The sequence below is a fragment of the Corvus cornix genome, chromosome 9, assembly GCF_000738735.6.
Source record: "Corvus cornix cornix isolate S_Up_H32 chromosome 9, ASM73873v5, whole genome shotgun sequence".
Taxonomy (NCBI): domain Eukaryota; kingdom Metazoa; phylum Chordata; class Aves; order Passeriformes; family Corvidae; genus Corvus; species Corvus cornix.
In genome coordinates, this window is record NC_046339.1 from 15,768,809 (window position 1) to 15,795,369 (window position 26,561).

Here is a 26,561-nt window from a genome sequence, read left to right on the forward strand (position 1 = left end):
GATTTTTACTTGTGGAGAGGTACCTCTTGGATACTTTTTGTGTCCCAAGCAGTGATATTTGCTAGGAAACCAAGGGTCTGAGTCTAACCACTCAGAAGAAAGATTTCAATGATTGAATGCTAGCAGCAGGTAGAAATTCAGATTTCACTTATTTTAAACATAAGCTAGTTTTTAAATTATGTGTTCCCTGGGAGAAAACAATTCCACATTCCATTTAGGGACATAATTGCATCAGCTGGTAGTTTCTGAAAGCAGAATCTATTCTTTTTGCCAATGTCTTCCTTGACAATCTATCATTTTAACCAATGCAATTAGGGTGAGAGAAGATTGAGTATTTTCTGGGTTTAGTTTCAAAACAGCTTCTAAGTAGGTCATGTGAATCACAGTGTCTGCCAAAAGGTCAAGTTAGTGTTATTTAATCAAATGTGTCCAGTGGGGACAGTTTGCAGAAGTCACATACAAACACTTCACCACACATCAGCACATCAATATGCTTTTTCTAAAATATATATCCTTTTTTCAGCCCATGAAAAGAAAACCCTCAAGAAAAAAACATGAATTTTAAAAGAAAAAAAGATTGCCTGTTACATGGTGTTACTGGTCAATTAATAAAACATCTAAATCCATCCCATATATCTACAAAAGCAAGCCAATCCTGACAAGTGGCTAGAACCAATAAGAAATGAAGCAGCATTGTAACAGATGTTATCAGAGTTGACACATAGTTATTTTAAAGAATCTGTTTTTTTAAATTATAATATAAATACTTTAAGTTTCATATTATGTATATAAAAATCTGAGAGATTAAAAAAATGAAGATTCAATGAATACAAAAAAAAAATCATATTTTTGCATGTTTTTCCCTCATGGACAGCAAAATTAATGCTTTGCAAACATGCTAATTTTTACAAACCATTTATGTGAATGTGTTTCACAAATTATACCTTAAATTATTTACAGTATTATATACCAACTGCTGTACTCATTTATTTTCTATAGGGAAAACTCTCTAAGCACCATCTATATGCATTATGTTTTTTAGTCACATGCAAGTTTTTCTTACCATAATTAATTTGGCATTACAATTACAATGAATATGTAGCTGCATTTGCCAACTCCTCACCTGCTATCAAATTAGCTATTTACCTGAAACAAGCAGAACTGCTGATCCTGGCACTACAAGTAAGTAAATTTTAAACTCACCCTCCTAATGGCAATAACTGCCACACTGCCTCATTTATCTCCTTTAGTTGAAAAACAACAAAAAAAAACAGCTCCCAAACAAACCCCCCTGCCACTTTCAAGTAACCAGCATAAAGCCACATCCTGGAGTTTGCATTCAAAGTCCTTTTTCCACATCAGTTAAGCTTAAAGAGAAGGAAGGCTGCCACAATCTACCAAAAGCAATGCATTTATTTCTCCTTCATCCCATGGATTTGCTGCAGATATTCCAATAACCAATAGCTAAAACCTTAAAATTAAGGACCTTGTCATTAAGTGTGATCTAAGCAAAGAACTAACAAATATGCTGCAGATGGTAACCACAACATGCATAAAAAAGTAGGAAGTGTGGCAAGTCAGTGGATTATGATCCAGGATGTCTCAACATGACAGACTCATTCTGAGATGCCACAAGAATATTCCCCTGCAGAAAGGCTGTTTCCTCTGAAGCAAGGTCAAGCACTAGATATCTCATGGAAGTTAATATACTTGAGTTCTAGGATTTTGACTTTGAGCCAAGTGGCATCTCTGCATGTTTGCTGACTTCCCTCTGTCCTGCAAATCATGGCAACATTGTCCCCGTGTTGAGCTCAATAGTCACTCCACCACTGACTTCAATATATGTGTGATTAAATCCCTCAAGCTTTTTTCATAATATATTCTTTACCTCAGTGAAAGGATCGATGTGGGGAACACTAATCTAACAACTCTCAGTACAGCCAGCACTTTCTTTTAATAATTAAGAAGCTCAGCATCCAATTCATTGCTGATGGGAGGGCTACTGCTCCGAAAACTATGTACACAATTTCTGCATTCAATTCCATGTATTTCTTCATCACTCATTTAAATTTAAGTTTTCCTGCCAGCAGCTAGAGCACATGTTATATGCATACAAATAGGTGAAATTGCAATTCCTATCACATCTGGCAGAAAAACCATATTTGTGAGGATTTTCTGGCCTTCACATCAGCATGAGTTGGCAACTGAGAAAACATATTTAACATTTTCTTTTTATTTACTAAACTGTTTTGATACAGAAATTCTGCAAAAGATCTGACATCAAATTATCATATTTAAACAATAAATTCAAGTGAAGATATGAATTTTATTCAGCAGAGCAAAAACATGCTCAAAACACTTTAAAAACAAAGAGCAACAAACAAGTCCCCAGATGAGTCTCAGCACATCCTGCAAACCTGTAACTGCCTCTTGTGTATATCTACGTTTCTGGCAATTCTATTTCAGCTTTAGAGAAAGAACATGAAAAAGTTTAGAAGAACCAAAGTTTAGAAGGCTGTCAGCAGACACAAAGAAACCTTTCTGTATTTATTCTATCAAGAGAATATCAGCAGCAGCGGTTTATATGATCCTCATCATTACATAGCATTAAAAAAAATCCCAGAAACATTTCAGTGCCTATCCTTGGAGCAAACAAAAATAAAAAAATCCCTTGTATAACTATATACTACTATCAGAAGAGATATTTCAAGTTAGCGCAATAAAATACTCCCAGGATCAAAGCAGGGATTAAAAAATATTGTAAAAATATTAAACACTGTATTTTTTTTCACAACACTGACCTCCTCCAACTCGTAGATGAGTAGAGCCCAGTAGAGATGCACAAAATAGACTGACTGCACCTCTATGTGCACTGAACTGGAGCACTGACTGTGAACGTACATTGCTCAGTACACACACATAAAGTGTCACAGCCCCTGCCACTCTATAACCACATCTTTTTAAGATTTCCAGTTGACTGAGTGAGTAGGTTTACACCTATTTTCTCCACTCCCTTCCCTACACACACCTAAATCCACACATTTCAGCAGGTTATGGTTCTCTGTCCTACAAACTGTGACTACTGGGATATTTGTTTTACTTCATCTTTGCACATGAGGGAGGGGGCAGGCAATAAACTTAGGCATTAATCCTTCTTCTGACTGAAAATGAAGTTTTGTCTCATTGATATCATTGGCTTCATGCTGTGCAGTTCACAGGTTTCTTCATATCTGGGCAACTGGTATGAACTCCCACAGGCAAATAGATCAGGCCCAATTCAACAGGACAGAACAGATTTTAACAGTAGTGCAGAGAAGTTTCAAGAAAGATTTAAAAGAATGATATGCAAGTAAGAGTGACTAGTACTTAAAAGTTTTATCAAGAGACTAACACTGACATGTGTGAAGTCTTCCCTGCATAGCAATTTTCATATGTCAGGACACCACTCAGGACAATTTTAGCAATAAAACGAAATCTCAAGAGGGATGTTGGGATTTTTCCCCTAGATAGGCAACACAATTTACATAAGCAGTAAACAGCATCCTTGACTGTTTTCAAGACTGTTCTCAGGATATTTGTTCAGCTTTTAAGCAGTTCAGACTACTAAGGAAGTCTCAGTTTTGATTTTGGGGTATTTAGGATTTTTTTGTGTATATAAATAAATATATATATTATTCTATAAAGCTGTCTTGATTTTACAGTTACTCTAGCCCATACCTTATCTTAAAAACACAAATATTTGTATGTAAGCCAGTGACATTTGTCTTGTGTTTATTACTCAATACAGCTGGCAATGGCTGCATGAGTAGAAAGTAAAATGGAACAATATTTTCATCAGCTACACAGCAACAAACATAAAACCCACAGATGATTCCTCAGAGCTTTCTTCAATGGGAAAACTCCAGGAGTTTCTTTGACCACTTGAGGCAGAGAGATTACAGATCATTTTCAAGTGTGTAGACTTGACCTTTGTGCTTCTTCTATTAATTTACATCATGACTTAAGACTGCTTATTTAGCCTCACGAGATGGAGCATTTTGGTATTCAGGTTCTGTGATGCTTCTGTTCTCAAGACTGGAGAACTAAAACCCACTCATACACTGAAAAACTAATTAAGAAACACAAGAAACCTAAACACTCCATTTCGCAAATGGAACTTTTTCTGAAACTCTTCTGGATTACTGCCCTGGCATTATACATTAATTTATTTCATTAGCAGCTTTGAAGTATCATAATGGGTGGAACTACAGAAGTGAACAGCTACCATAGAGGCAACATAGAGCAGTCTGCAGAACCTGGCAAAATCAGACTGTAATTTGCAATACTGATAGCTGCAATAATTAAATAAATGCACGGGGTTTCCTTAATACTGTGTACAAGTGTATTTGATTCTGTTCTCAACAGTTCTGCTGTACATTTGATCTAAGTCAATAAATCCAGAAAAATAGGAAATTTTGAAGCATGGACTCATTTAAATTTTTTTTTCAAAATTACCTTATCTTAAAGTTGTTATAACTCCCCATGATTTTACATTTATTTAGTGCTTTACACAGACTACAGATAATTAATTCCATTTTTTTCAGGAAGAAAATCTTTGGTCTCAAGCACTACTTTCCAGAAAAGTCTGATATGAAAAACACTGTAATTATTAGAGTCTGAGGTGAGTTTCTGAAATAACCAGGTTTTTGCATACCTAACTAAATCTTTCATTTCTTTAGCAACATCCACACGTCACTCTGCCTTGCAGAATTATTGCATAATTTATAATGTTATGAACTTTGTAGGTAATTGTTTCCCACTCAATTGATGATGTGTTCTGGAGGGTTGACTGTTCCACTGATACAAAAAATTATTTCCTCTTCATGGTTATCAATGAGTGCCAGGTCAAATAGACAGAAAACTGCCAGTCATCTATCTTGTTTGAATATTGAGAAAAGTGAACTTGGGGGTTTTGGTGATGGGAATTTTGTTTGTTTCTTTGCTTATTTGATTTTTCTTAATACCAAACACCTACAACATGTTATTTCTTTGAACAGAGTCACTTCTGGAAATCTTTGAAAAACATTTTTGAAGAAGGAATTACAACAGTTTGTTTTTCAGAAGAGTCAAATGGCAAAAGCTCAGGAATATCTGTTTAGGCAATCCAAGAATTTATCACCTTTCAAGTATATTTTACTTCTTATTTTTCAAATACATAAACAGTTTTCCATTAGCTTTTGTTCTACAAAGCAGGTTGAGAGACATTTGACAGGATGCTCTTTTGTCATCACAGACGTAATTAAAACCACAAAAAAAGAAGCAATTTTTGCAAGCAAATTGCAGTTTCCTATCAAAACCAAGACAAACAACACTGCATTTGCAGAGCTTTATCATCCATCACACATAAGCAAGGGAGGATAACAGAGTAAACACCATACTTTTTATACAGAAGTGCATCCTACCATGAAAAACTGAAAACAAGAATGCCTTCAAAGTACAGTACATCCTTTGTCAGCACAACAATAAAAATGAACAGCAACAACTTGATGCTAGATCTGGCAATGGGGTGGGATGATGTGCTGTTTGCATTGAAAAAGTTGTAGCACTCTGTTCAAGGCATATTATTAGGAACACTAAGCTTTCAATAAGGTCAACGAAGAACTCCACAGTACAACTAGTAAGTGTTAGGCTCCAAAAAATGCTCATACAGTGAAAACGCTTGTGGAGTTACTGAAGAATAACAGCACATTTTGATGTATTTTTCCTTACAGCTTCTCTGTAGGCACAGAAAGGCTGTTACATCTGTTTCTAAGAAACTAGAAACAGAATGGGCAACAAGGTGGGTGACTAAGGGTCTGACATGCAAAACTGGATAGGTATCTAAAGGCTGCTAAAAGATCTAAGCAGTTCAGATACCTTTTAACCATTTAAATTATAGGAGTAGAGCAGTATTTAGAAGATATATATTTAAGTGTTCATTGGTTTTTTTCTTCTTTTTAAGGTAATTTTTTCTGAATTTTTCTTTTACATGACTAAGGGAAGTTTTAAAAGCCTCTGTTGCTGAGCTTTGTCTGCCTGGATGATCTATCTATTACTGAGGAAATAATATCCTGTGATAGTCCTGAACTCTTCTGATGTCTGCCAGGTTGCAGGCAGGGTGTGGTTCTGCAGTTAAAATAGATGGGATGGATATTCAGAGGGTCTGTGCGACTGACATTTTCCAAGAACACAGGAGCTCTGCACATATGGGTGCACCTGTGGTGTAGCAGACAGGACAAAGAGCAGGTGAGGAGTAAAACATGCAAACCTGCTTGCTTTCCTCGAAATTTTCAGATGCAGCAGAGCACACAGAAGGTGCACAGAGCACACTGTTACTGCCACAGTGATTTCGATAGGTGAGCTCCACTGCATTTAGAACAGATTCCATGACCCTCAGCACTGAAATCCTTCTCTATATCAAGCTAAGCTATTTAGGGCTGGCAGCAGAAATGGCATTTCATCCTCTGTGCTCCCTTTCCTTTCTGTAAGGGCTCTGAGCCAAGCTAACTAATCTAACTACCACGGCACAGAGGAGATGAGCACCAGCACACAGATTGCAAATCAGATCACAGAATCGTAGAATATGTTGAGTTGGAAGGGACTCATCAGGGTCATCAAGTCCAACTCCTGGCACTGCACAGGACACCCTAAGAGTCACACCATGTGCCTCAGAGCATTGTCCAAACACTTCTTGAATTCTGTCAGGCTGGTCCTGTGAGCATTTCCCTGGGGAGTCTGTTCGGTGCCCAACCACTCTCTGGGTGAAAAACTGCTATGGTACTGCGTGCCCTTGAAAACAAACAAACTCTACTGTTTGGCTTGGAGAATACAGCATACACTAAAGACAGGCAGGAAATTCAGGTAAGATCTGTGAAGGAATACAGGCACGAATTTGCTGAAAATTGCTGTCTGGCCATTCACGGGACACATTAGGAGAGCTGGCAGTTCCTGAGGGAGGTGTGGGAGGGCTGTAAAGAGAGCACCTCAGACAACAGCAGCTAAATCACAGTATTCAGGACTTGGATTCAGCTGAACCATGGTATTTAACATATGAGGATGCCTACTATCTTTTTAAATTAGAGTCCTAGATTTTGCAATGGGTGCAGAACCACGTCTGCATGCAGTTGATGGAGCAAACCTTCTCCAGGTATCAATGCTAACAAAGTTAGCCTCCTAAATTTCAAAAAGAAAGATCTTTCTAAATGTAAAGAAAAAAGGAAAAGGCCTATTTGACCAAGAAGCATATCACTGTTCTGGCTAAATCTGCACTACTCAGATAAGGGAGTTGCATTTCAGTAGCCACGTTTAAATAGAGTTGAGGATTTCCACAGTGTAAGGCATATCAGTGCTAATAACTTGGCACAAGTCAGCATCTGTTATCAGAAAAAACAGCCCATTTACTTCCATTCCATAAGTTTGGTTTCAATATGCCTCACCTAAATTACATGCAAGACAAATTTGCACCAAAATGATACAAAAATGCCAGTCTATGCAGAGGAGTATTAATAGCAGTGATAGACACAGCACCACAGAAATTAAGGTAAAATATATCCATTTCACTTAGGGATCCAAACCACTGAAAAAATCAGCACTAAAAGAACTGCCTATAAGCCCCTCCAACTATCCTCCTTAGTGGATTTCACTCAAAGGGATAAAAAAGATTTCTCAGTTTCAAACTGTTACCTCCTGAGTTACTAGTCAGAATAACACTCCAAACCAAGGAAAAATAGCATCCTGATGTTTCAAGCACTCACCTGAAAGACAGGATTCTAAACTGTATCTCTGACACTGTCACCCATCTTAATCCTTGGTCATTATTAAGCAACTACAATTCAGCACTCTATGGTTTGTGTGTATATATATTTGTGTGTGTATATATGCATTTGTTCATCAGTCTCAAAGTCTGCAAACACCTTCCAAAAACAGTATGTTTGATTTTAAACTGCAACATACATTTCTCTCTTTACTCCCAATTTCAGCCCACAGTTATAAAATAGGAGTACTAATCCCTTCTTACCAGTTTCAGGGTTGTGGAGGTTAATTTATTAATGTCCATGAGACTGTCTGAGGTAGCCAAATCGAAAGCCTGGGTAAATGCAAACACATTAGATCAGCAGGAATGCTTTAACTAAACTACAGCCCCAATACATTACTCAATAAAGCAAATCAAAACACTGTTTTAGTGGGAAACCACTACAACAGCCAAAGAATATTTATAGAAGTTTTACAGAAAAAAAAAAAGTATCAGCATTTACCCATGCATATACAATGATAACTATTTTCTTAATAACTTTGTGTTCATTTTGCTGAATTTCTTTGTTCCATCTTAAAGTCACTCCCTCCTAGCTAGGCCTACTTAAAATAACTGAGAAAACCAAGTTTACTTCTCAGTATTCACCACAAAGTTTACTGCAATTTACAATGCAATTAAGGGCTTTTGTTTAGAAGAGCCAACTCTGATTTTGAAGGTATGGTCAGGGTGTTCACAAATACAGAAAGGTTATTGTAATACCTGTCTGCATTAAAGTATAGGAAAAGGACAGAAAAGATTTAGACTCATTTAAATTAATGATTGGTATGTAGCTACATGTATCACAATATCTCAAACACATGGCAAAAGTAAAAAAATACTAATAGGAATGTTCTCTACCCCAATGCTCTTTGATTTAACAGATAAACATATGATAGGAAAAAGGCTGTAGGTATAGAAATGATACAGTGAAATACCCAGGGTTTTTAAAAAAAATATTTATCTTAAGGAGTACATGTGATAAATCTTCTTGACAATACAAATTCAGTGTTAGCTCATTGTTACATATGAAGTCAGCTGTGCTGTGGACGGAATTAATTCTTACCCTTCCCTCAATATAGTTTAAATCTGCTGGTGTTTGACTGAGTTAAATACCAACAGTAACTGAGCCTTGCCCTTCCACACACAAGTTTTGAGTGTGCTACCTGAGGCACAGACGTGTTGTAACTGATCTGGGACCTCCAGCAACCACAGAGACTCTCACAAGTCCCTTGTCCTGGTCTCAGCTCTGTGCTGAAGCCCCCAGCCGATGTGCAGTGACTGGGGAGCTCTGGTGAGCAGGGTGAGGCTGGAGCAGTGCCCAGAGGCAGAGCCCTGGGGTTAAGCTCTGGTCCAGCCATGGGCCCAAGGTAGCAGTGGGCACGGCCAGCCGTATCTTGCTTCCAAGTTGCCTGCAAGGAGCTCTGCTCTACACTAGAGCCACTTCTTATTCTTATTTGTGTATGTAAAAATCTCTGTGGGCCTCACTCTAAAAAAACGTTTGCAGAACTAATTAAGTGGAAACTGCTACTGACCTTTTAATACTAATTATTTCTGACAGTGTTCTAGAATAATTAAAACAGGAAGAGTGGAGCTCTCAAAGAAAACAGCTGTAGTGTGCTGAAATGCTATACCTTCCACAGCTGCCTCTCCTGCCCCGCAAGAACTTTTTCAGCCACAAATGCCTGTACAGAGCAAAGTCGCCACACTGGTCTCTATTCCTGCCTCCTCAGTGCTCGGCCCAGGAAACAAATGCAAAATGCCCCTTTGTTCTGCTAACAGCTTTACTGACTACAAGGAAAACTGAGTTTGGGCTGACTCGAACCAGGGACTGGCTGATCTTGCAAGATGGACATTAGAGAATCAGATTTACTCTGTACTTCAGAAAAAAAGCAATTCCAGCAGCATCCCTGCCCCCACCAACCAAAGCATCCAGTCCATAGTACAGCCACATCAAGGAAACTAGCTCTAAAGCAGAGAAACTGAACAAAGCAGTAAACCCTCACATTTTTAATGATGTACAGCAATTACACAGGAACCAAAATTTCTTTATGTCAGTAGATTGAGTAAAAGCCAAAAGGACCACTTATTCATTACTACTTTGCAGTCATTTCATACTTTGTTGAACAACTTAAAAGCCTTGAGAGAACAAACAACTGGCAGTTTTGCTTTGAAAGGTTAAGCCCAAAAGGGAATTGGAGCCTGAGGCAATAACTTTACTTTCTGAAAAATATACATTCTGTGGATTGTAATTAGAGCTGTGGAAATAACTGTTTTGTCAGCCCATAGGCCAAAAGAAAAAAGGGGAAAATAATTCATTCAAGGTCAGCAACACTGCCTCTCTGTACAATCATGACAGAGCAGAAATGTCCCCAGTCAGGAATAAAAGCTCCATTCGCATGGGTGGTCACTCGTAGACCTAGGTAGGATTTGTCATCTAGTCCATCACGTTCTTTCTGCTCAGAAAACACCCAGGTTCCTGAGAAGGCCATGACTAAAACACTTTAAAATGCGTGTATGATTGTTTTCCACTTCATTATTCATTTGCTCTCTTCTGACTTCTCCCACCTTTCCCCTTACAACAGCAGCTGCTCCCCAGTCTACTGTTTAGGTTTCTTGCTCCTCACTTTTTAAATCAGTATAGATTTCAGCTCAAAAAATGGGCTGAGATGCACACTGCTCATTGATCTGAACATCTGCAAGGACTAATAACTCCCACAGCATGGGATGATGCAAGCATGGGATAAGATGACCATCACAATCAAATTATTTTGACTTTAGGTTTCTTATTTTGCTCCTCCTTCTTGCTGTTAATGCAGCAAATTTATTTGATTTTGTTATTTTTATTAGAAGCGAAGATCCATCTCAAATTTCCTCTGGTTTTCAATATTTGTGTCATTAAATTTTTCTCCCATTCTTCAATTCTACTGCTTAAATGCCAGTATAATCCAAAGCCTGCCACTGGATGGAAAGAATGTTTAAGAAAAGATACAAAAACTATGGGCTTATATGAGCACTGTCAACAACTGTGAACCCTTATTGTGACTCTACCTTTATCCAAATAGCTGTTCCTGGAAGCATCCTTGAAACCCTGCTTGTAAATACTGCATTAGGGCTTCTAAAATATGTGAAGAAGTTTTGGTTAGTCCATGACATGAACTTTCATTCTTTATTCCTCCACTAGGGCACTATACAGATGTAACTCATTCTTTATACTTGTTTTTTGAATGAGAGAGGATATTCTTCCAAAAAGACTTAATCTGATCGTTATTTGAGCAGGATGAGAGGAGAAGTGAAGAGCTGTATAAATCTTAGTGAGAAGCCTGGTCCGGATACAGAGACCGAATTTGTTCAACTACAGAAAAAAAATTGGTAAAAGTTTGGTCTGTGGAGCACCACATGTAAAACAATTTCATATACAGATTTTAATTTTGAAACTCACAAAATTTTGGTTCCTTCTCAAGTTTCAACCTGTTCTGCTGCTGCTGGGTTTTTTTAATCCACAGCCTGTAAAGTCAAGTGCCAAATCTATACAGTGCCATGTCCTCACACCATTAGTATTTCAGCCTCCAGCACTCCTAAGGTTATATGGTTTCCTCTGCAAAATAAATTACAGCTCCTGTAAGCAGCTACTTGTTGGTAGAGGAAAAAAACCAAAAAAGTATCAGTTATTTAGGAGAGTCACTGTTTACCAAGGAGACAGCTGCTCAGCAAAGTTGAAGATGTTTGACACCATCATGGAGACAATCATCAAAGAACAGAAGTTTTAAATACACTTCCCAGTGTGGTAAGTAATCTGTGGATATTTGATCCAGCTTTTATAGAAAATACTGCACAAGATACACTTTTACTCTTGTGATATAGAATACTGAACAGCATTCAATAAGTTTTTCACACTGCTAACCTACAGGGCAATGCAATGTGAAACAAACATGTTTTGTTCCAAATTCCTGATCTATGTTATCCCCAAATGCTGAAAAGAAAATCAAGGGTACCAAGAAATATTTTCCTCATTGTTAAATATTCTCTTTATACACTAACAACTATTTGCTTACTAAGGTGAGAAAATATCCCTGCTCTCCAAATGGCATTACATTTGTTCATAGGTTAGAAATTAAATAATAAATGTGGTTTAACTGTCATTTGGTTTACATAAACGTAAGTACTTATGAGTGAAAAGCAGTGCACCTTTATTGTAATTATAACACTCTTAAGTGTATAATTAAAAGGAAATACAGCAATCATTCTCTTGTTTCTACACAAAAATCAATAAACATAAGAATAAAGAAAGATTTTTATAGGATCACTACATGAATTGCAGCACTCTACTTTCTTTGCAACTGATATATTTCTATGACATACTTTATTAAAATTTGTATGTGTGCTTATTTGTATTTAAAATTCTGTTCCAAAGTAACTTCAAGATGGATGCCCATGGCAGCAAGCTCCTTTAGCTTTGAAAAAACAGTAGAATAAGGAGCTTGGGATTAATTTTTGTCCAGTATTTGAGTACAGAGACTTTATACATCCAAGTTACGCCCTTAATCCTAGCAGGCATTTTGAGGAACACATACTCTTGCAACAACTCATTTGATCTGATGAATTTTATTCTCTTCAGAAAAAAATTGCCACATATCTGTGCCACATGAAAGCTGGAAAGTGCTGCAGGGTTACCTCATAATAACAAGCAGCAATGAAACCCCGTAGTTTCATCCTAAAAACTTCTAAATATATCTAAAGAGTAAAAGATGACAAAACACATAAAACGCTATGCTGGAATGGCACAGCATCAGGTGTGAGTTGGCAGGGACAAGACCAAAACACCAACACAGGCACAAGGGCATCATGGCAGCCTAGTAAAGCAGCTGTGATTCAGTAAGGCCTGCATAAATTCCTAATAAATAATTGATTTAAAAATAATTAAACAAACACAACTGTTTCAAAAATGAGAATTATACTTTGATGAGAAAAGTAATGTGATATTACATGTTCACCTAGCTGAACTCACCATATTTTCCTTTACCTTAAAAACTTTAAACTAAGTAAGAAAAGTCTTCCTAAATGAATAAAATCTACTCTAGGCACATTCAGAAGAAATCCCCTTCATTAAATTCAGCTTCTTCACATCTATGACAAAGCTGAAAGCCACTATATCTTTCACTGGTTTTTTGCGTAGCAGAAGTAAAACTAAATTTTGAGCCGGACGAAGATTTTTGAAGTTCAGATCTGTGATTCAGACCTATCTCCTATTACATGCTCACAAGTAAGTACCATCATATGAAGAGGAAAACAGCAAGAATTATAAAGCAATGGGATTTCCTTCATTAATCTTTGAGAGCACTGAGGCAAGAACAATTCCATCCTGCAGTGCCTCAGACAAATTGTCTAAACTTGTGAGATTAGTGCTGGTTGCAACATCTTCCTGTTAATAATTTTCTGGATTTCTATCTGTATTAATACTTCCAGTGAAATTAATTAAAAGAGTTAGAAATTTATTAAAAGATGATATAACCAAATTAAAGACTATCAATTAATAATTAACTAATTCATCATTAGCCTGAACTAGTTGCATTTACAATATTATTTTAGTAGATTCACTTCACTTTTGAAAAAACCAATCATATTGTCAAGAAATTTCACAAAATTACTGAACAGAAGCACTCTATTATGGCAGCAGCCTCATTAATTCACTCTAGGGACAAAGAGTTTTAATTCACTTTAACAGAACAATAATCACAGTTGAAGCATACGTGTATATAAAAATTCTTAGTAGCAAGACCTTAGCTTTGTATTTTTACCTCAGGTTCTGCCTGGTAAATGATGAAAGATGATTTGTACAAGCTGTTCACTATTGGAATAGTTAACAACCATTTTTCTTCAACTTTTATTTGCTGACATCCAATTTTAAGCACAAAAAATATGACAGTTTGCCTAAAACATGATCCTGAAAACATACACACAATTACTTGAGTCCTTGGATATTGAAGAAGTGGTTTGTAAGCATGTGGTTTAACATTAAAGCAGACCTACAATGTTGCATAAGACTTAAACAGTGATGACTTACCTTATTTAGGCCTGAGTTTCACTTCTGCTTTGTCTTGACTGAAATGTGGAGCAAAAGGAACTTCAAGGGCACCTGCAACACCCATTTAACAAATTCAGTAAGCAGAGAATTAACATGGTCCTTGAATTTTCAAATTATTTGCTGAATTGTGATCTGATTATTACATTTTGCAGGAGTTCAAACTTACTTACATAATATATGGCATCAAATTCTGCTCTTACCACAAGAGCCAGACGGAACAACTTTTTTTCTCTCAGACATGAGGACACGCAGTAATTTGCTAGAAGCAGCAGGATTGGGCAACAAATAGTTCTCTCTGGGCATGAGCTGGGATGAAGGGGGTCAACAGCACTAGGTTGCTTTGAGCCCACTCAGAAGTTCTTTATTTGGCAGCAGAACTGGTTTCTCCTGCCTCAAGCACGCTCTGCAGAACAAGATCTCATGGGGAGTAGAGGGAGGCTTGGGAAGATCAGCAGTGCTCCAGGGAGCAAATAATGCTTCTGGGATATAAGAGAGAGTACCAGGGGTAGAAAGCATCTCTTGCCTTGTTCCTTTCCCTTCCCAAGGCTGACCTCTCTACTGCCATGTATGTTGTTCCTCTTTTTTGAATGAATAAAACATCTACTGCTACATCCAAGGTCTGGTTCCCACAAAGAATTTATCCTATTTCTTTCCCTCCTGTCTTCTGTGCCTCCTTACATATGCCATTTCTCCTATGCCTGTCTTCCTAACTGTATGAATTAGAGAACAGATTAGGGTCTAGAAGCAGTGAAGTTTGTACCATATACCATATCTGCTCTTCTTGCACCACTCTGTTAGATTTAAGGCAAAGGCTCTTACACTATCACCCCTTTCCTGTTCACAGAGCAGCAGACTAGCAGTGCACCAGCAAACACAACACTGCTTAAATTGGGTAAGTACCTACCTCCTGCTACTATACTCAAAAATAGTTCTGATTCTACCTGGAGCTTGTCTTTAACATATTTTTAACAGCAGAGCTCTTCAAACAGACAAGTACTACACACTCTGGGTGCATGTGTCAAGAGATGAATGGAACAGTGGTTTCCTACATACAGATGTATTAATAATTTTTGCTTCCAAAGCAGACAAAAAAAAATTATAATGGCCTCTCCCTCAAAGCACCTCAGGACAGAAAGATTTCTAGAAGTTGTGTAAGTTCTTCTTTCAAATTGAACAGTTTGGCCTTCAGAGAGAACATCAGACCAGATACCTTTTCTGTAGCTATGCTTGTATGAAGGTAAACCAGTCATAATTATTCCCTGCAACACTGGTGGGCTTTTATCTGCCTTTCTCTTATTCTACTGTAATTGGTTGCTGTTTGGATGCTCAGTTTTTTTTCAAGAAACAAAAAAGTAGATCCAAGTTGAAAACCATATCCCTCCCTTCACCTCAGGGACTACTCAGAATGTTGGTTAGAGGAGGGTTTACTGTGCATGCTCATTATTTCTATATAATGATTACCTTCTTCTGCCAGGGCTATCTACAGCTACAGTTTAATTTAATTAGCTAATTAAACCCAGGTTGCCCCAAATCCTGCAAATCTCCTGCAAACCAGAAGTTCAGGAAGCTGAGTTACCTGATTTGACTCTGCAGTGATCATATGAGAAAGCACAGGCTTAATTAACAGTGGAATAATCATTTGGTTCTATCCATGTTCATTAACAGTCTCAGTCTGTCTGTTAGGGACATCAGGTAGCACATTGTAAGACCCACAATATTCTTGTACCTCATCAGGAAAAAAGAGAAGTAAAAGCAAAATCCAAGAAAATCCACCCACATAGGTTCTTTTTAGTATTTTCCCCAAACAGCAAACACTGTGTTAGCTGAAAGGATGAATGTATGTGACAGAAAACTCTGCTAACATTGCAGAGAAGCAAAATGAGTCTGAAAAAAAATGGTACCAATTAACACCACTTTGTCAGTCTCTTACAGCAGGTGTGGTACTAGATGCCAACACAGCCTGAACATCGCACCTGCTTAGGTCTAATTAATACCATTAAGGGATTAGTGTTTAGCTCACACACACAAATACACACAAAACATGGATCCCTGTGATGTGCTTTAACTTTAGGGCTTCAGTGTAAGTTTTCAATCTCATTTTATGGACAATAAAGGCTGAAAAGAATGTAGATGGGCTGGTTTCAGCACCTGAAACCGCTTTTCCTAGAAGAGATCACTTGACTTCCTGCCAGTTGCAGTGCTGCCATCAGTATGCTAAATGTACCATGTGTCTTCTTAAAATAGAAGCAGCCTCTGCAGCCCTGGCCCAGCAGGCAGCATCTCGGTTGTTCTGAGCTGATTCATCTGACCAGGTGTCAGAAGCTGAATATCAGACCTAAGCTTCTTCCCCAGCTAATTGGGATGACAGCACTGCTCATTCCCTTGGCCATAACAAATGAGCAGCAGTGGAGGAAACATGATTCAGGCCACCACAACACACCAGGTCCAAAGCGTGGGAATTGTCTTTATAACTGGAGATGACCAAGTCCTACTAAGGAGCAGAACAATTCCCAGGAAATACATATATATTTTTTCAGTATCAGAAAGCCAGATTCATAGTACATTATGTAAGAACCACTTACAACCCATTTCTTTCTCCCTTATCCCCTGGGTGATTTATAAGTCAGAATATGACAAAGCTAATGGCCAAAATACACAGAAAAAGTCATGCACAAGGTTCCTGCCACAGTCATGTGGGAGCAAAAGCCTTGTGTTTAAAATAAGGGATAGCCTCTCTGCTGGAGAGAAGAGTAATATTCAAGAAAACTGCATTTCAGCTCATGTAATTGACCTAGTGGCAGCAGAAAGGCAAGACAAAAATATGGGTGAAAGAGAAAAAAAGCAAGGGAATCAATGGCATGTATTCTTTGACTACCTACTCTTTTGTGATTAAGAAAAATAAATAAGAATATACTGATGCCCTAATATGCAATGGTTCTCAAGCTCTATTCACTCCATTTTCTCCTGGGCTTTCAGGAACTGGCTGATTTACAGAGATATGGAAACTGTTTTAGTACTAAAGGTGCAAAAAACAGCAAGATAATTGTAATTCTAGTCATTTATGGCTATTGCTTTGAATGTTCTTTAGTGTTACAATCAAGAAAAACAAGCCATAAACATCTGCATCATTTTTTTTTTGTTGGGTTGGAGTTTTTTTAAAATATATTTCTCCCTAAAGCTAACAGAATCCATCAGCAATAATGAAAGAGAGAATTGTAAACATCTTTCTGATAACTTTCAGTAATCTGAGACAAAGAAACAGGCAACAAAAAGGTCTTGGAAATAAAAGCAGAGAAACATCCAAGACTTTCACCAGCACAGCCCATTTGGATATTGCTTCTCTTAGACTGTTAGCCAACATTAATGAGAGCATTAAATAGCAAGGGAAAACAACAAGAAGAAATCAAGTCCCAGTAAAAGCCTCAAGAAAGAAGGCCATTGATAAAATGGGTATAATGACACATTATCATCCAAGGTCAGACTGAATGTGTAAGCCCCTCATTGCAACAGGTAAACAGACCACATTCCAACACAAAGCCCAGACAGTCAGCAGCTTTCCCCATGGCAAATACACCAGCCAGCACAAAAATAACAGTCTTTACACACCCTGCTAGCCTTGCTCTTACTTGGAAACTCTCCATTTCTCATGTCCACATCAGCAGGTACAGGGTACTCCAGCTACACAATCTGCTGGCTTTGATGGTGTGTACAACTGCAGGTTCTTTTGCCCATTACTGACATACTCTGCCACCCCTTAGAAGTGATCTCTCTTCCACTCATGAAATAGCAGATCGCAAAATCTGAAAAGACTATCAAAGAAAGGACTTTGAGTTCTTATGCTGCTTATGCATATTTCCCTTTCCCAGCTAGAGCTGGCAGCAGACAGGCTTAATTCAACTCCCCTTAATTGCACTGGCAGCTCACTTAGATTCACTGACTTCAGCTGGAGCAGAATTAAGCGAACAGTGGATAATTCAAAGCTTAGAATTCTTTTTCTCCCAAAATGTGTGCAATGAATCTCTTCAACCTAACTCATAGGCATACCTTGGAACTTACTGCTTTTCCTATCATGAAGGCAAGAAAGGTGTTAATGTTGATGTTTGACACCTTTTAAGATTTTCCTTCTAAAATATTTATCAGTACAATTCCATGGAGAGCTGCACATTATTGTGTAGTTTTAGGATCAACTTCTAGTAGTAGTTTGGGAAAATTACAGCTAATTAATATGAATAGTGAATTTGCTCTCATGTTCAGTCAGCTGCAAAATTCTATTCTTCATTTAACATGAAAACACTGATGATTTTTCTACCAGGGAGCAAATATAGGGCCTTTCCCAAAGAGCTTTAATGGATGAGATGAAGGATGAATGTCTGAAATAGATAAAGGAAAAAAAAGGCAGGGGGGGGGGGGGGGGGGAAGGGAAAGAAGAGAAGGAAAGCAAAGGCTTGCTGTTTTTCCCAAATGCTGGTGTTTGCAGCAAGATATTGAATTCTTCTAAGACACAAATTATGAGTAATTAGGACAATTCTCATGTCCTTCTTGTGCCTATATAGCACTTATGAAAAAAAGATATATTTCTGTGACAGAACATAGAGTTCCTGTGCTTCACCAGAATAAATAAGGAAGAAAACAAAACACACCAGTGCTCTTTGGAGACTGTGTCTCTCTTGTATGAATTCCAGTTACCTAATCAGCTCATTTTAAGGCAAATGACTGCAGGTAGCAACCCCACATGGAGAAAATAATCCCCAAGCATGGGAATGCACAACAGAAATTCAAAACTAGTAGCTGGACATTCACTTGAATACTGCATTAATAAAATCTTGCTAAGGTTGATAAGATTATCAATCATAACATTGTTAATAACATTGCTTTGGTCAAACCCTAGGTTTCCTATTAATTTATTTTCTAGATAAATCTGCTGTTGATTTTCATGAAAAGTTACCACATGGAGAAACCCTTTGGGTTTCCTTTCTTCAGCTATTACGTGTAGCTTTCAAATTAACACACGTGCCTTTTCTTAATTCATTTTATCACTTATATGTAAAGAAAACTAATATTTTGAGACAAGATCTACTGATTCTCCCAAGGAACAAATGCATTTCACGGCTCTGACTTTAGGTCCCTGTTTGAAGTACAACACACTGTGCAATAATTTTGAGCAACAAACAGAGCAACCGAGGTACAACAGACACAGAATAAGCTTGTTCTAACTCAGGTAACCCCATACAGGGATGTTGCAGCCTAAATTGCAGAACAAGCACTGCCAGCCTCATATAGCACCCCAAAGCCCCAGGCTATCCATTGCCACTCATTGGTGAGGAAATCCAAAGTATCTGGCTTTGGGATAGCTCAGGGAGGCCTTGAGCCATTTTCTCTTTGTACCTCCCATTTCAGAACAGCAAAGCCCCTATGCTGGAGATCTCCTGGAGCAAAACCTGAACAGATCCACACTGGAGCTGGCTGCAGCTTGTGGCTCCACAGGGCTAAAATGCATTGTTTTGCTTAATCCTCACTGCACAGATGCTGTTGCAGACATTAAGAGTTTCGATAATCTAACTAGAAAATGCTTATTGTCAGCTGTGGTGCCAGAACACTGAGGGAGTGAAGCAGAGGGAGAATAACTAATTTAAAATGCTGACTCCAACTTCAGTTCTGGCTTGCTCCTCTCCTTTTCTTCTTTGTTTGCATTACCAAGACAAAATAAGATTTTTGTGTGTGTTTCTAGTTTTTGCTCAACCACACTTTTGAGAGAAAGGAAAAAAACCTATTCTTCACCTACAAAATTCACTGGCTGATGAGAAGGATGCTAATGGTATCCTATGGCCTGTTGAGAAGATGAACAGCAGGATTCACTTCACCCACACACACATGCAGTAAAGATTCTTCTCCCATTTTTTCTTTATTACCAACCAGTGACAAGCCCACATTTCTCTCTCTAGGTCAATTGGGATGGCTTAGGACCTTTGACTCAACAAAAAGTAGTTGAAAATCCCGTTTGGCTTTTCTCAAGCTTTCAGAAATTATATTAAAGTGTCTTTCTGCTTTTGCTCCTCTATAAATTTGTAGAGTCAGTGCTACATCATTTTCCCCACTTTCATCAAAGAAATAGGAATGCAGCTATCTTTCTTCTTTTTGTGGACTTGACCCTTTGGAGAAGAGAGTTATTTACACCATAGTATTCTAAAATTATGAAAGTTTCCTATCTCATGCCTCTTGTAGAGAATGTGAGGTGTTCTTATCTAATACAAATACAAAATATGCAGTTTGGGTATTTCCATGTCTTAACATGCTGATAACAAGAAATTGTGATTTTTTTCCATCTTGCACCAGAAAAAATTGTACTACTATTGTAGCAAGTAAATGGAGTTTTTGTTTTGTTTGGGTTTTTTTTTTAGCTATATAACTATGCCTGTATGTTGTGTTGACTCGAAAGGAATACATGAACAGAAATAATACTTTGTGTATTTCGGTTGTGTGTGGCCATACAAATAGAAATTAATAAAGGTCATGACTTGCAAAAAGCATCTTATCACTAGTTTAATGAAGTATATAGGATCCTAGGCTAGTGTTATTCTGCTTTTCCATTATAACCAAAGAGAAATAAAAATGCATACTTTAAAACCCATTAATGTTTGTCTCTCAAGCACATACATGCACACATCCTGAGACCAGAACCAAAAAACTCTGCTGATCCCACCCTTGTCATGTTCTATGAAATCTTACTTTAGTTGTTATTTTTGTAGACTATCTCTGCACCCATGTAGCATTTTTCTATAGATATTATGGATTTCTGTGGCAAAATATCACAGACACTTCCCTGACAAGAGCTGGTTTTCAAACAAATATCTATTTCAGAATGGGAATATGGCAAAACGAAATTTTCCCCCTTTTGCTTCATGGCATGTTTCATTCTGAAACCCTAATCTATTTTCCATGATAGCAACATCACTGAACTTGAGTTTTGTTCTTGTCCATATGACTGGGAGGGAGATAATGAAAACAAAGCCCAAAAACAAACATCCACCACCGCAAAAAAAACCCCCAACAACCCACAAACAAAAAACCACTAAAACTCTGCATTAACCCTAAACTAGTAGGGTTTCCAGGCAACTCAGAATTTTGCTTTTCACCTTTACCACAGGCTTTTACTTCAAAAAAGAGCAAACTGTTTTTAACTGTGGCATCAAAGCAAAGAGACAAGTCCTGAGATGACAGGTAATAGTCTTTCCAGGGGAGACCTTCATAACATAACATAATGTCTATAACCTAAAAATGTAATTTAACAGAAATAATACCCTTTCTTTAGTAAAAACTGGCAAAATTGACTTTCCACAAAAGAATTCAGAAAGCACAGCCTCTTAATTTAGAGTCATTAGCAGTACACTAAGCCATTAATTTGAGGAACTTTTCTCTGTTTCTCCCATTAGTGGAAAAAGCACCCAGTAATCAGAGAATATTTCCAAAAGTTTTCCTACTAATTTCTCAGCAGTCTGAAGGGCCTCCATGTGCAAACTGTGGAAGCCTCAACACAGAGCAGATTAGCTGTGCTGATATGGAGGAGCAGGCTCTGTACATGGATACTGCAACAGGAAAAAACCCAAACCTATTTCTATTTCCTTCAGCAAATACTTTATTGCATCTTTTTCCAAATAGCTTATTTAATAACCAGATTCACACAGTTAGAGTTTTCCAATATTTCATGGAAAAATAAACCCTAAAAATACTTGGGTTTCTTTCTGGCTCACTTTGGTATGTTGTTTTTGAAGTGCATTTCTGAGGACTGTAGTAGAACCTTTTCTTAAGATGTATGGCTGGCTGGTCAGCCAGGGACAGTGCTTTGCATTGTCTGTCTAGCTATATCCACTAAGATCTATCCAGTGAGAAGGATTTTCTTACATAAGCTAGTCTTTCCAGAACTAAAGGTGTATATGAAATAGTTCCTCCATTCTCAAAAGCAAGGATTAGAACTTCACATTCTTGCATGAAATTGACCAACAGCTTGGAAACTAACCCACCTTGCCATGGAAAAGATCACAGGGCAGAAATTACCTGTATCATGTAAGTGGGACATGTGAAATTAAGCTTTACAGGTAAAGTAAAAAAAACCCAAACCACAAACTAATCGTTACAGGTTCATGTCAGAGATAAGGATTACCTAAATGCGTGTATAATTCCTGCCTCTTTAGTAAATACAGATCATGTACATACTCCAATACACAAGAGGATCACAGAATCATTTCCACACCACATACATTGTCAAACAAAGCTATTTGATTTCATCCAGGGAACTGGAGAGTCTGCTTTAAAAATACCTTAAATGATAAAGACTGCCAAAATTAGTAGTCTTTTTGGAGTTAAAAAAAAAAAACAAAAAAAAAACAAAAAAAAAAAACCCACAAAAAAACAAACCCACATGCAAGAAAGCTAAATAAATGCATTAAGACTTTATTCTCCCTTTCACCTACATAATATGCACTGTCACTTTGCAATGAACAGATAAAAAGGATTAAAACCACATCTGTTTTCCCCACAGACTAAGAAGATTGCTGAAAGGCAAAGTAGAATCTGGCTTCCCTACATGTCAGTTCTCCATACAATGTATGCAAAACATCCCTGTAGCAACAGGGCAACTGTGATGAAAGCTGAATGCCAACCTTCCAGCTGAAAACAAATCTTACTGGGAAATTAGCTGTAAGGGACACCACAGTTACTATGACTGTCTTTGTTTATCACATGTCACTCTATTAATTTGTTACACAATCACTACACTACTGAAGCATAATTTAAAAGTACGTGTTTGTTTTTTTGCAAAAGCAAGAAATACACGTATTAAAATATTTTTGGTTTTGAAGATGTTTGATAGTTTGGAAGATAGCACCCAACAGCACTTGGTATTTAAAGAAGAGCCTTTCAACCATGGTGACATCTTGCATGTATTAGTATTTATTAGTATGTACAGGGCAAGGTCAGCACAGACAGCAATACTTCATGTTCCCAAATACCAGCCCACATACAGGTATAAGAAAATCACCTTAAAATATCTACCAGGAACATACAGCTTCTTAACCCCTCCAGCAGAACCAGACTGATGTCTGCTGAGCTGCAGTCCTTCAGCATAAAATGTCATAGTGGAGATATTTACATCCTGTCTGGCACCAAGACTGGGAGCCTTGTGGAAGAGCTGAGGGTTTGCACCATCTCAGCATCAGCCCATGAGCTCCCTGAACATCACGATGAGTACTTAGTGACAGTGAGAGTTCTAGAGGAACTACTGGCTTTTTCCTTGATGTCAGCTAAAAATTTACCAGGATATTATTGCAAACATGGTAAGATCCTTGCTCTGCAAAGTTTCTCTGATCCTTAACAGCATTTGCTCAAAAACTTCTCCAGCTTAACACAGAAATGCTCTTAGGTCTGTAAGCCAGGCAAGAGTGACCGTGAGCTGTGCCATTAAGAGAATGATAACAGCATTTGATGCCAGGAATTCTTGTCTAGTCTAATACTATTCCATTTCATGCTTTTTGAGCTTGATGCACAGTGTTTCTTATTTGTGAAATTGATTGCATTATTCCTCTGGAAGCATTCAAAATATGTCCAAAGCTGCAGCACAACTTACTGAGAAGAAATACAGTGTAACAGTCTAGCATTTTATACACAAATGACAGGTAACTTTGAATTTAACCATGCACTTGTTAAACAAATATGAAGAATTGCCTTTATCATTTATTCTTGGCCCTTTAATTTTGCTCTAAATTAGTCATTGCTGGGTATAAGAACATGCAGCAAATCTTGCTTTTCCCATTGTCAACTTAGACAACAGAAGAAATTTGGGGATTTTAAATCAAATTGATATTTTCTCTTTTTTTTTTTTTTTTAAAGAGAGAAAGCCTCTAGATTCAGCTCTGACCACACACCAATTTCATGTTGAATAAAGACAAAAAAACCCTACAAACTTAAATTATCACCAGCACTCAACAATTTTTCTTCTCTGAAGAATAAGATTTACACCTAAATTTGTGGGGACTGGGACAGTGGTTGGATTGGGGTTTTTTGGCATGTTTTGCAGAAGCCAAAGTACAAAAGGAAGCCAAAGACTGAGGAAGGTGGGTGGAGGCTGTGAAATAGTCTGTCCATGGGATGCTTCTGTATGACAGCCAAAAGCCATAGGGCTATTTTCTGGTTTCCATAATGGTTTCCACTCCTGCCTTTCACTTGTAAAACTGACAGCACAAATGGGGCCCCTCCACATTGGACTTTTCATAAGTATTTGGGATACTAAAGAAGCAGTTCTGTGAGGGTACTGTGCCATCACAGAGACCAAGGATCTCTCCTGAGCTCCATCTGACACAGTGCCCTTCGGGAAGCCAAGAGCTTGCAAAGCCTCTTCCAGTGTAACCCACCACACATAGCAGTCTTAGACAAAAAGCAAAAAACCCTTCCTCTTTCAGCTAACACATCAATTTAGAGGCAGCAACTTCCATTAATGTTGTCAGGAAGTATCAAAAGGAATGAAGGCACCAGAATAGATCAAACATCCAGCTATGTCTTGCTGAGAGCTATATATATACTCCAGAAAGGGGTACGGCTGGTCAGAAGAGCAACAGAAGGCAGCACAGGGTGGGTCAGGACACAAGCAAGGCTTTTTAGCAGGTGGTCTAAAGACTTCAATGAGCACCTGAGCCTGAATACACCTTTGGCAGCCCTCAGAAAGAATCAGTTCCTCCTAATCCTGCCAAAATAGGAAAAATAATAAAACTGAGTAAATGAATTGGAACTATTAATAGGGTTTTAATTTTTTTATTTTGACCTTGTATGAGGCATAAGCCAGGAGCTACAGTTTCTACCTCTCACACTGTTCTTGCTTTCCCCCCACACACTACTTTTGAAAGCACAGCACAGATGCTTTCCCAGCAGTGTCTTGTTCTGCTGCCAATTCCTTTGTCTTGCTTGCACTGTCACCAACTGTACTCTTCTGGGGCTAGCTTTTGCTGTTCCTAACAAGATGTATTTCACAAATCACAAATTAAAGCACTGCAACAGGTCTCCTGACATGAACAGAAAAATTGTGCTTGGTGGAGCATGAGCAGAAAGGAGGAAGAGATTCATTGCCGCCAGACATATACAACTGGAAACAGGACAACTGCTGAAATAAATTTTAAAACCCAGTTATCTGGGAGCTCTAGAAGAAATGCCAAAGAGTTTGCCTTAATATAGTAGTGAAGACAATGGTCATGGCATACATGCTACTTCATGTCTCTGCAATCTAGATGAATCACTAAGATAGCTATGGCATGCCTAATTGCTTTGAGTCACATTGCTCTCAAAATATTTCGCCACAATTCATAAAAACATGGTGAAATATTTAAAACACTCCACACTCCTGTTAAATGGGAGTTACTCTTCCTTAAGTCCTTAAGTTATTTCTACAAATGGGAAGTTTAATATCTTTAATATCAACAGCAAATTAGTCTCTAGCTAAAATATTTTAAAGCTACTCAGTTTATTAAATGTAAATCTAAATGAGCTACTTTGTTCATATCAATTCAAGGAAAAGAATAATTTGTTACGTGTGTTTTGGGATCTATGTTAATTCTCCGAAGCATATTGTGAAAGTTATCCCAGATTCCTTATCAGCAAATGTAAATAAAGCAGCATTACTTATCCTGTGAAGATCCTTTTCCATCTGCACGTTCTATGATGCTACTTTCTATATTACAGGTTTCCCATTCATATTTATATATGTAGTATAACACTTCGAGACCAAATCCAAAAGAAAACCCAAACAAAAACATTCAATTCACTAAAATTCCTCTTAGGTCATAACATAATTAAAAATAAGAGAATGAGTGAAGACAAACACTGTTAGATCCACAATAATGTTATTAGGTTAAGGACATGACAATTAACAATCCATTGTCTGTGATTTTATGGTCTACAATAGTTTATTGTTGTTAGAGAAGTAATTGAAGGAGCTCTGCTCATATAATTGCACACAGGGATGCAATGGTATAGATGAGCATTTGTTTACTGCCTGAGATAAGTCACCCTAACTAAGTACACTCAGGAGCTGTTGTGGGCTCAGCCACAAACCAAAACCAACAAGCACTATGCACACTCTAACTTCTTTAGGCTCCCTGCAATTACCAGAGTCAAGAATTGGCTCTTTGTGGGCACTAAATAAAGTTACTCTTTATGGCACTAAATCTCCTTGAATAAAACTTTGTGCAGGTGATATCTGTTTCTTTTACATTCAGCAATACAGATTATTTTGCTCTCAATATATCTCAATACTAAGAACTTTAGGTTATAGACACATTCTATGCACTTCCTTGTGCAATGCCCTGAATATCATTGGTTGTGCTAAAGCACAGAGATATTTCTAGAACTATTATTTGGCTTAAATCATAAGACACGGGCACTCTTAAAGCTGGAATTCTTAAACCTCTCTCATGTCTCCCTAATCTTTGAAAGCATAATTTTCCTGAGAGCTCCTGATGCTCTGACAGTTCCCATTTCGGTGTTAGCAGAAGCAAAGGTCTTGCTCCTAGGTTTGACCATGGGTTAGATGGTTCTGTTCCACTGCTTATACTCTGCTGACAGCTGAGATACGAGATTTCACCTCATTTTTACTCCTCGGTGTATTGTATGCAACACACCGGCACTATT